This window comes from Gadus macrocephalus, chromosome 22 (assembly GCF_031168955.1).
Source record: "Gadus macrocephalus chromosome 22, ASM3116895v1".
Classification (NCBI taxonomy): Eukaryota; Metazoa; Chordata; class Actinopteri; order Gadiformes; family Gadidae; genus Gadus; species Gadus macrocephalus.
The window spans coordinates 3285511-3295549 of record NC_082403.1 but is presented as its reverse complement, the minus strand read 5'-3'; the positions used below and the strand labels follow the sequence as shown (position 1 = coordinate 3295549).

Sequence of the window (10039 nt, the reverse complement as noted above, 5' to 3'; positions counted from 1 at the left end):
CACACACACACCATATAGGACACACACACACACACACAAACACAAACACGCACACACACACACACCATATAGGACACACACATGCACACACTATAGGACACACACATAGACACACAAACACACAAACACATTCACACAGTGCACGTACCTGTGAAGGGGAACACAGGCTAATCTCCACCTACTCCCTATCTGGGGTTCTCGCAGCGAGGCGGAAAGTCCTAAAAAGAAACACGTGTGTGAGGATATGTACCTTTATTTGTCTTATGTCCCAGTGTGTCCCCCCTTATGTTTGAGTTCCCTCCCCCCCTGACACACACCGTTTGAGCTGATTCGGCAGACAGAGTTATGAAAGGGGTTCGTCTCGGCACGTCGCCGTTGCCGAGCCGACGTGCCGAGACGATTCCCTTTAGTTTGTTTTTTTTTTAAATGTTTTTTTTTAAATCTTTAGTCTTCACCATCATGTCCGTCGTCAACGGCGATTGCAAGGAAAAATAAACGGAGACGGGGTCGCCACGTTGGAAACATTTGCGCATCACATGCTTCTTTATTTAATCTTAAAAACACAACACGTACCACTTGTTACGACAAAAAAGAAAAAAAAAAAAGACGTTAAATAAATCGGCAAATGTACAACACGATGAGGTAAAAGGAAAGGAGGGTTTGAGGGCTTTTCTTCTTCTCGCTCGATGTCAGAACCTCCATGGGTGGAAATACCGAACCTCTAACTATGACTTCGTCCCCTAAGGAGAGCAATTTCTGCACACAAACACATCAGCTGATAACACGGCGTCTTGTCATCCTTCACGGGGGGAGATTGGTTCTTATCTCCGGGTCCAGATGTTCCCCTATATATTCCTTCCTGCTGTTCGCATCGAGAAGGTCCTACGACGTGCAACTGTGATTGGTTTAGCGGAACCACTGCGTGATTCAACTCCACACAGAAACCAGCAGAGCTCTGTCAGGGGCTAAGTATCCGTCTTACTCTCTGTGTTTTACGGCGCTTTTATCACCTATTAGGAAGGAAATATAGTCTGGCCGGACCAGAGCTCAGGCCCCCAGAAGGCCCTCCAACGAGATGGGAAAACACGCATCGTACCGTGTCAAGGGTTCACTGCTGCTCACACTCAATGGAAGTTCTACTACTGTTGTTTTTGATCAGGTCAATTATTTACACCTTGCATGGAAAACACGAGTGCTAAACACATTTTTATTGTTCTACGAGTGAGAAAATAGATATACTACCAACCATTACACACATCCACACACCTGCGTCAACGCTTGAAGAATTTGAACGACGGAACTTTGATTTAATTCGCTTGGCGAGTCGGCATCGCTTGCCCGCCAATTCGTAAATCGACATTCAAATGAGGGTTACACACTCTGTCTCAGGCCCTAGTCCAAACAACAGTTGGTGGATGGAATCTCTTAACAACTCTGAGATATTCAGAAGCACTTCTTCAAACACTGGATGCGTACCAGACGAGCCAAGCGCCTCGACATAACCAAGAAGGTATCGCCAGACAGATTTACATAACCTCAGTTGTTCCTTATAATGGGAACACAACAGCGTACAAAGTAGGCCTTTACATAAAACCTCCAACACCACCCACCTGTAATATGGTGGACCAAAGTGACACAAAGGACAATAGTAGAAAAACACACTATATATATATATTTATATATTCATATTATACAGACGACGGGGGTATGTGCTGCTTTGAGTGAGCGACAGTTCACTTCACCTCACGGCCCTTAGTATCCAACAAAGTATCGAGGTGATCTCCACAACCAAAGTTCCCTGGGCACACCGGTCCAGGGTGCGGAGACAGAGATGTGCCTGCTAATCAGTCCATCAGTTAATGCCAACCAGGAATCCTCAACCACATCAAGTCCGGTTTAGGCAGCTTGGCCTCCAGACAAAAAAAGGTCCATTCTTTCGTTTCTCTTTCCCAGAAGTAGGTCCCAGTCCGTCCCACTTGGCAGTGTTCCCTGTGGACTGAGATCTGTGTAAAAGGTTACGAGACAACGATAGCGTCCCAGTTATGAGCCAGGCTGCATCCCACGCACGGAGCCAAACAGGAAGTGTCCTTTTACAAACGTCTGAAACCCGATCCCCGGCGAAGCGTCGCGGGCGAATCACCGCGGCTGTAGCGCATAGCGGCGGGCTACTCAAGAGAAGGTCAACGGGTGAGCCATGCTAGCAAGTAAAGAGTGGCTAGGGGCTAATTATGGCGACACGTAGAGAGGTTATAGTCTTGGGACAAGTCTAATAGCGGGATTGTCATGGTAATAGCACGCATCACATAGCAAGTAGCTAGTCTGAGGAGAGGTCTAATAGCTGGATTGTCATGGGTAACAGCACGCATCACATAGCAAGTAGCTAGTCTGAGGATACGGCTCAGAGCTGGATTGTCGTGGTTGTAGTGCGTAGCCAGCAGCAAGTAAAACGTTTTGGAACATGTTTAAAAGGCGGATTGTCAGTGTTGTAGCATGTAGCTAGCTGCTATTCTAAGCAGAAGTCTACAAGATGGGTTTTTACTCTTGTAGTAGCGTGTTGCTTGCAGCAGGTCTTAGTAAAAGTCTAGAGGGTATATAGTCATAGTCGTAGCACGTAGCAAGCAGCTAGTAGCTAGTCTTAGCAGAAGTTGTGGTTGTATCATCATGGTTATAGCACGTAGAACGAAGCTAGATGCTATTCCTAGGTGAAGTCTGTAGGGTGGATCTTCATAGTCGTAGCACGTAACAAGTAGCTATATGCTAGTCCTAGGTGAAGCACAGAGGGCGGATCATCATGGTGGTAGCAGGTAGCCAGGAGCTAGTAGCTAGTAGCTAGATGCTGGTCCTAGGTGAAATCCAGAGGTCGGATCATCATGGTGGTAGCAGGTAGCCAGGAGCTAGTAGCTAGTAGCTAGATGCTGGTCCTAGGGGAAATCCAGAGGTCGGATCATCATGGTGGTAGCACGTAGCGAGTAGCTCGGGCCCTTGAAGTAGTGCCACTTGATGCCGTTGAGCTTGCCGATGTGTTGGCCCTCGGCGAAGTACATTCCGTTCAGGTTGGACGGGCCGCAGGCGTCAAACCACCAACCTGAAGGACAGATGAGGAGAAAGAAAAAGTCTATTAAGGTGACCTTTATATACAAGAGCATAAAAATGAGGCTCCACTTCTCCGATGATATTGGAAGGAAATCCAATACAAATCCTCCATTCATCCATCGCAAGACACCGATCTGTCTGTCTGTGTGTTGATCCGTCTATCTGTCTGTCCATCTATCTTTCTGTCTATCTAAGAAAGATGAACAACAGACAGACGTTTGTCTGTTCATCTTTCCATTTCACTGGTGCATGAACTGTCATGGCCACTATCTAAAACAAATTTGCTTCATAATTTTGTTTTTTAACAATGAACAGCTATCGATATATCACAAACGTACGGAAGAGGATTAGGGCCACACATAAAAAAATAATTAAGTTCTGACTATTAACTCAGAATTATGACTTTAAACTCAGAATTCTGACATTAATCTCAGAATTCTGAGAAAAAAGTTAGAATTCTGACTTTAAAGTCAGAATTATGGGTACCTGTAGGGACCAACCTCTGTGGGTGAGACACTTTGCTTCATGCAGTAGGCGGAAGAAGAAGAAGCCATTTCGTTAATGGAAGACCTAAAGGTGAGTGAAACTTGCACCAAAACAACACATGTTCCAGTTTCCCTCACCTTTTGGTCTTCCATTAACGAAATGTCAGAAAAGTCAGAATTCTGAGATTAAAGTCAGAACTATTATTTTTTTCTTACGTGTGGCCCTACTCCTCTTCAGTACATACGACAAAAACACAAGGACAAAAAACAACAACGTAATCCATGTGTAAAGGTCAAAATTCAAGCCTAGAGTCCAGAAACACACCGTCCAGGCTCAGGAACGACGCTGGCAGTTAGTCTTGGCGTGAGAAGCAGAATGTGGCGGTTAGAATACCTGCCCTGGTCGCGTAAAGGTTGAGTGTCTCCCATGAACTCTCTCCAGGGCACTAGGGCCTGTTAAAGTGTTGTGTGTGTCTGTGTGGCTGTGTGTTTCTGTGTGTGTCTGTGTGTGTGTGTCATCAAGTTCACAGATAAGGCTAACTGCTGCTAATACCTGTTGCTAACCACTTGGGAAAGCTAGCCCTATTAAAAGAAACGCCTGAAAAGCGAATCGAGGACGGGTTCAAGTGAGCTGCTGGAAAGGACTGTTCATTTCGTGTTTGTAGGTCACTTCCCATTTGCCTTCTAGACTTTATTTATATAAAAAAAATTGTCGCAAGGGAGCCAATTCAAGTGAAAAACGTCTCAATAAAATATGTAAAAAATAGAAGAACATAAATAACAATAAAGTAAACTTTTACTGCCTATCTTGCTCAATCCCTCAGCCTGTATCCGTTTTTTTAATGTTCCACTCCATGCTCCTCCATGACCGAATCATTAAAAGGGCCAAAGAGGTCCCAAGGGGAAGGGTAAAAATAAAGTACATCTACGTTCAATAATATTAAATAATATTAAATATCAAAATAAAGTCTTCCCTCTCGTTTCCTCTCTCACTCTTTCTCCGTCTACCTCTGTCTCACACACACTGGGATGCCATCGAAGGCAGTCATGCATCAGTCTTTCTCCCTCTCGGTGGGCGGAGAGCAGCTGCCACCCTACACCCCTATAGACCCGAGTCCCTCCATGGTGCTGCCCCTGTTGGCACCCCTGCTGGCCCAGCAGAGAGCACTTTACCTGGGCTGGACGGTAAGGTTACAAGGGGGGTAGGGCTGGAGGGGTTATACCAGGTTCACCAAACCCCTTCTGCACGCTACACTCGGCTACATTGTCTACACACACACACGCGTTTCACCGTAAATGCTGAATAGACGGCATTTTTTATATTGCTTTTCTAACCAGTGGCCCCTAAAAGCGCTCATTTGCACCTCGACTTTCACCCATTCAGGAACCAACGGTGGTCTCAGCCATGCAAGGTGACAGAACAGTTAGGGTTAGATGTCTTGCCCAGGAACACTCCTCAGGGATTGAACCAGTAACCTTCCGGTTGTCAGTCAACCCCGCTCTACCCCCCCCTGTGTTTGTGCGTGTCCACATCTCTGCTACCATGGTTACTAAAATAACCACGACCCTAAGAACACTGCATGTGAACACATCCTGCTGAGCCCATAAATATGAAATACTGACGTTCGACTCCAGACACTGACATCACCCTTATTGCCAAGGCTATGCTTGTAAACGTAGGAAATAAATCTAAGCTGATGCAGGCAGTACAGTTGGAATCGTAGGCCCTACTTAGCCTGGCTAGCTTGGCCGTTTGGTCATACTTCTTTGCGTTTGCTGTTCTATAAACCTAGCTTTAATAATGGCATGCACCATGACTTCTTAGAGCTGCCTGCTTTTTGCTGCCTTTACGGGAGCATAGATTGGGCAGCGATGAGAAGGTTCACCTCCCTGCCAATAGGTACTGGGATTGATGCCCCAATGTCCACAGCCTCACTTGTAGGCAAGAGGAACCATCACGCCTAGCAGCTGTTTAAAGACTTGTCTCTGTAGGCAATGTTTGTGTCTTTGGGTAACGTTTCTGTTGAATGACTAGTCTAAACAGTTTAATAAACAGTTAATTTCATATTCACAACCCTACAACCCTAGCCTAAAGGGTGAATTATACCTGTGCATCAAATAGCAATCAGGGTATGTGGTGGGTCTGTCACCTGCATTACACCTAGCTTACATTCACATCTCCAAAAATGTAACTATATGGTTAAATTCCGTTATTCTCTGCTTAATGGAGCCAGAAATTATGTTAAAACTTTCATTGAGATCAACATGGAACAGATGAAAGATAGTCTCGCTGAGTAGCTTCAGAAATGTGTTCATTTGTACAACAAATCATCTTTACCTTATAATGATCGCTTGAGATCACCATGACATTTTTAGCGGGAAATCGAATCGACGGTTGACGTGCGGAATTCGCTAATCCGAAACCATGAATGAACCGACCAACCGCCCTATCGACACCCCACACTCGACCCAGGAACCATAATTCATCCTTCAGACCCCCCGACTGCCTCCTCACAGCCGTACCCCTGCCCTACAACACGAGTTGGGGTCGGAGGTCGCCAACTCCCAACAGCAGGGGGATTAGTTTAGCCTTAAATCTCGGTGACAGTTGGTCGCTAGTCCCGGGAGCTACTTTAGCGTGCTTGTCGGCCTGCTTCTCACAGTAAAAGAGGAATGGATGACGGAGAACAGAAGGCCAACGGTAAGACGCAGATCTGGTTTGGAATCTTGGATCAGGACTTCGCCATCCTTATAAGGAACAGGACGTTCTTGCTATGAGTTGTGTAAACAAACAGAGAGTTGGATGTCTTTGACATTCAAAGTACGGCCAACAGTTATAAGAGTTATGATTAGTAGGGGTACACGTCTTGAATTTGTGATTTTTGGGATGTTTTCTGATTTTTTGGCATGCCATTGCCGAATTTTTTGTGGCACATGGGAACACAAAATAATGAACCGCACTAGCTGGTCAGCAGTCGGTTAGCTTGGAGCTATCATACACCTGGTAAGGTCAACTCAATTCACCTGAACGCAAACGACAGCAATCGGGGTACAGGGATATTGCAATCGTGCAATCGCTGTTTTTATTTTACATGAGGGAAAAGTAAGGAATGAAAGGCTGAAATCATTGCCGGGGCTTGATTTGGTGGGCGCAATGCTAATGTTCAAACAACTATTCATAATAACCAATGCTCCCGAGCCCAAACTCTGTTTATGCTCGTACATGGAGATGAACAAGCAAGGGAGATCCAGGCTGAACAAAAAAACGAATTAATGATGGCTTTGTATCACTAGAATTAAATCACATTTATTCTTCCAAAGAATCACGTTGATCGGTATGAACCCTAGAGGCTGCTAGAGGAACTACATGCTCTCTACTGAAGAACGTCAGAGGAACCTAAGACCGTTAGAGGAAGCGTATACTGGTCTGTCAGGCTTGGGCTATTCAAGACAATCAGGGCCGCCGCCGGGGTAGCCCCCTTACCTCCGGTGAGCATGAGGGCGCACTTGCACAGGCAGCTGTCGTTGTCCATGTCGGTGGTGCTGAAGTCGGCGCCGTGGATCACCAGGCTGCTCTGACGACCCGCCGTCCCACTGTGACTCTTCAGGGACAACCTGGAGGAGGTGGAGGAGGAGTTGGAGGGGGGAAGAGGATGAGGAGGAGGAGGAGGAGGTTGAGGGAGGAGAGGAGGGAGAGTGGGAAGAGAAGAGGAGAAACATATGTGAGCAATGTAAGTAGCAGTCTGAAGACAGAGAATGAAGACATAATGTTCTGGAAGGAGCATCTCCAGGGAGGGGGGGAGAGAGAGAGAGAGAGAGAGAGAGAGAGAGAGAGAGAGAGAGAGAGAGAGAGAGAGAGAGAGAGAGAGAGAGAGAGAGAGAGAGAGAGAGAGAGAGAGAGAGAGTGTTTTGCGGGAGAGAGAGACAGAGCTAGAACCAGTTAGAGAGACAGAGAGAAACAGAGAGAGAAGCAGGGAGGGAAGAAGAGGAGAGCCTGAAGGAGAATGAGCAGATGGGAGGAAAGAGAGAGAGAGGGAAAAGGTGAATGAAGAGACACAGTAGTCTCTCCACACCTGAAACAACAATCATAAAACAGAGGTTGTAAAAGTGTGTGAGAGAGAGAGAGAGCGAGCGAGAACGGAAGGCAAACAAAAGATAGAGAGATAGATAGCGAGCAAATAGATAATATTTGCACAAGTGATTGCACGTGCGTATGTACGTGTGTCTGTGTGTGCATGTGTGTCCGAAGGGGATCCACCTGCTTGCTGGATGCACGCACACGCGCATGCGCACACGCACACGCACACACACACACACACACACACACACACACACACACACACACACACAGCTAGAGGAAGCAGTGGGAGTGGGAGGTAGAAACCATCGCCCAGTGGTGGGATTCAGTGGGACGGAGATGACAGCTGCGGAGTATTAAGCTACCTGTCCTCTACGACCAGGACAGGTTTATGTCCTTCCACAGCTCCGTGTGTGTGCGTCTCTTTCTGTAAGTGCGTGTGTGTGTGTTAATGTATGCGTGTGTGTGTGCGTATGTGTGTTAATGTGTATGTGTCTTTGTGCGAATCTATGCGTGTGTGCGTGTTAGTCCGTCTATCTGTCTTTGTTAGTGTGTGTGTTTTTGTGCAGTATTTGTCTGTGTGTGTATCTGTGTGTGTTTGCATGTGTGTGTGTGTTAGTGTGTGCATGTGTGTGCGTGCGTGTTCTTCCCGTGGGTCTAAAGCTATACACTGAAGGTCCGAGTTATTTATGCTCTGTGTGTCCGTGCTTCCGTCTCCTCTTCCAGACACAGTTGTACCTTTCCAGTTTTTTCCCGTTTTTTTTTACAGTACTTTTCGGAATATGGCGTCCTCTTCTCTCTCAGGCTGTTTCTCTATGTCTGTGTCTGTGTTTGTTATCTGGGTGGAATCCAGCAGACACACACTCATTTGACTTTTGGCTGCTCAAGAGAAAAGTAGTAAAACTAAAAAAAATGAAATACTGCCAAAATGTATCGGAAAGATGACAATAAAGAAAAACAAAACAGAATCAAAACGATTTCTATCCCAGTATTGCACACCTAAACTGTCCTCTTGAGTTTATCAAACTCCCATCTCATTTAAAGGCACCTAGAGAATCCTGGGAAATGGAGTCCTTGTTCCCATGATGTCTGGGCTTTGAGCCTCTCTCCTGTTAATTTATGAGCGTGTCTATGGCCGTGGTCACACTAACCCTACAACACGCAGGACCTGGACCAACACCAACCAGGCGCCTCCATGCCGGCCTGCACATGTGGAAGGTCTAAATCATCAGCCCAGACTGAGACTGACTGGGAGGGGTGGGGGGGGGGACTGGGCCAGCCCTGGGGGGCTACTGGGCAGACTGTGTGTGTGTGTGTGTGTGTGTGTGTGTGTGTGTGTGTGTGTGTGTGTGTGTGTGTGTGTGTGTGTGTGTGTGTGTGTGTGTGTGTGTTGCTGGTTGGCTAGCCCCGGAGAGAGATGATGTGTGTCTGTGCTAGCGCTGAGAGTGTGAGTCAATGAATACGGTAGCGGTAGCTCGACAGGTACGCAGTTGAGTTGTTTTAGTCTTTTATCCAACGGAAACTGGGCAGGAGAGTGTAGCTGGTAGTAGGCTTTCACGCTATGTCTCTCTCTCCATCTCCCTCTTTCTCGCTTTCCTCTCCCTCTCTCTCCCTCTCTTTCACTATATATCTCTCTCCCCTCTGTCTCTCTCTCCTTCTCCCCTCTGTCTCTCTCCCTCTCCCCTCTGTCTCTCTCCCTCTGTCTCTCTCCCTCTCCCTCTCTGTCTCTCTCTCCTTCTCCCCTCTGTCTCTCTCCCTCTCCCCTCTGTCTCTCTCCCTCTCTGTCTCTCTCCCTCTCCCCTCTCCCTCTCTGTCTCTCTCCCTCTCCCCTCTGTCTCTCTCCCTCTCCCTCTCTGTCTCTCTCCCTCTCCCTCTGTCTCTCTCCGTCTCTGTCTCTCTCCCCTCTCCCCTCTGTCTCTGTCTCTGTCTCTGTCTCTGTCCCTCTCCCTCCTGTCTGTCTGTCTGTCTGTCTCTCTGTCTCTGTCTCTCTCTCTCTCTCTCCCTCCCTCTCCCTCTCTCTCTCTCTCCCTCTCTCTCACTCTCTCTCCCTCCCACACTCACTCACGCTCTCGTTGTCCCCACGGATGAGGAGCTTGCACGCCCGACAGAACAAAGACCGGTGTGTCCGACCTTGCTGTCTTACACCAGAACAGGGATTCCTCCAGCAGAACCCCTTCCCTCACTTCCCCGATCCCCCTCTCCCCCTGGCCCCGGGAGCCCTCCACGGGGAGGCTCAGCGGACCCCCAGGGGTGGAGGAGGCGGAGGTACCGATCAAACCGATTTATCTCCAATCTTTCGACGAGAGGGGAAGTCGAGTCAGCTTAACGGTGGTCGGTGATGTCAGTGTTATTGCCCCGCGTTATGTACGACGTCGCCTTGTAC

The 10039-nt window shown here is 47.5% G+C and overlaps 1 long non-coding RNA gene across 1 annotated transcript; it reads right to left on the bottom strand.

The window, feature by feature from the left end:
• Positions 1–515: 515 nt before the first annotated feature.
• On the bottom strand, positions 516–9373 carry LOC132451079 (uncharacterized). Its single transcript, XR_009523964.1, has 2 exons — positions 7063–9373; positions 516–3085 (listed from the first exon to the last, which is right to left on the bottom strand). It is a non-coding gene; the product is annotated as an uncharacterized LOC132451079 (long non-coding RNA).
• Between the last annotated feature and the right edge of the window lie 666 nt (positions 9374–10039).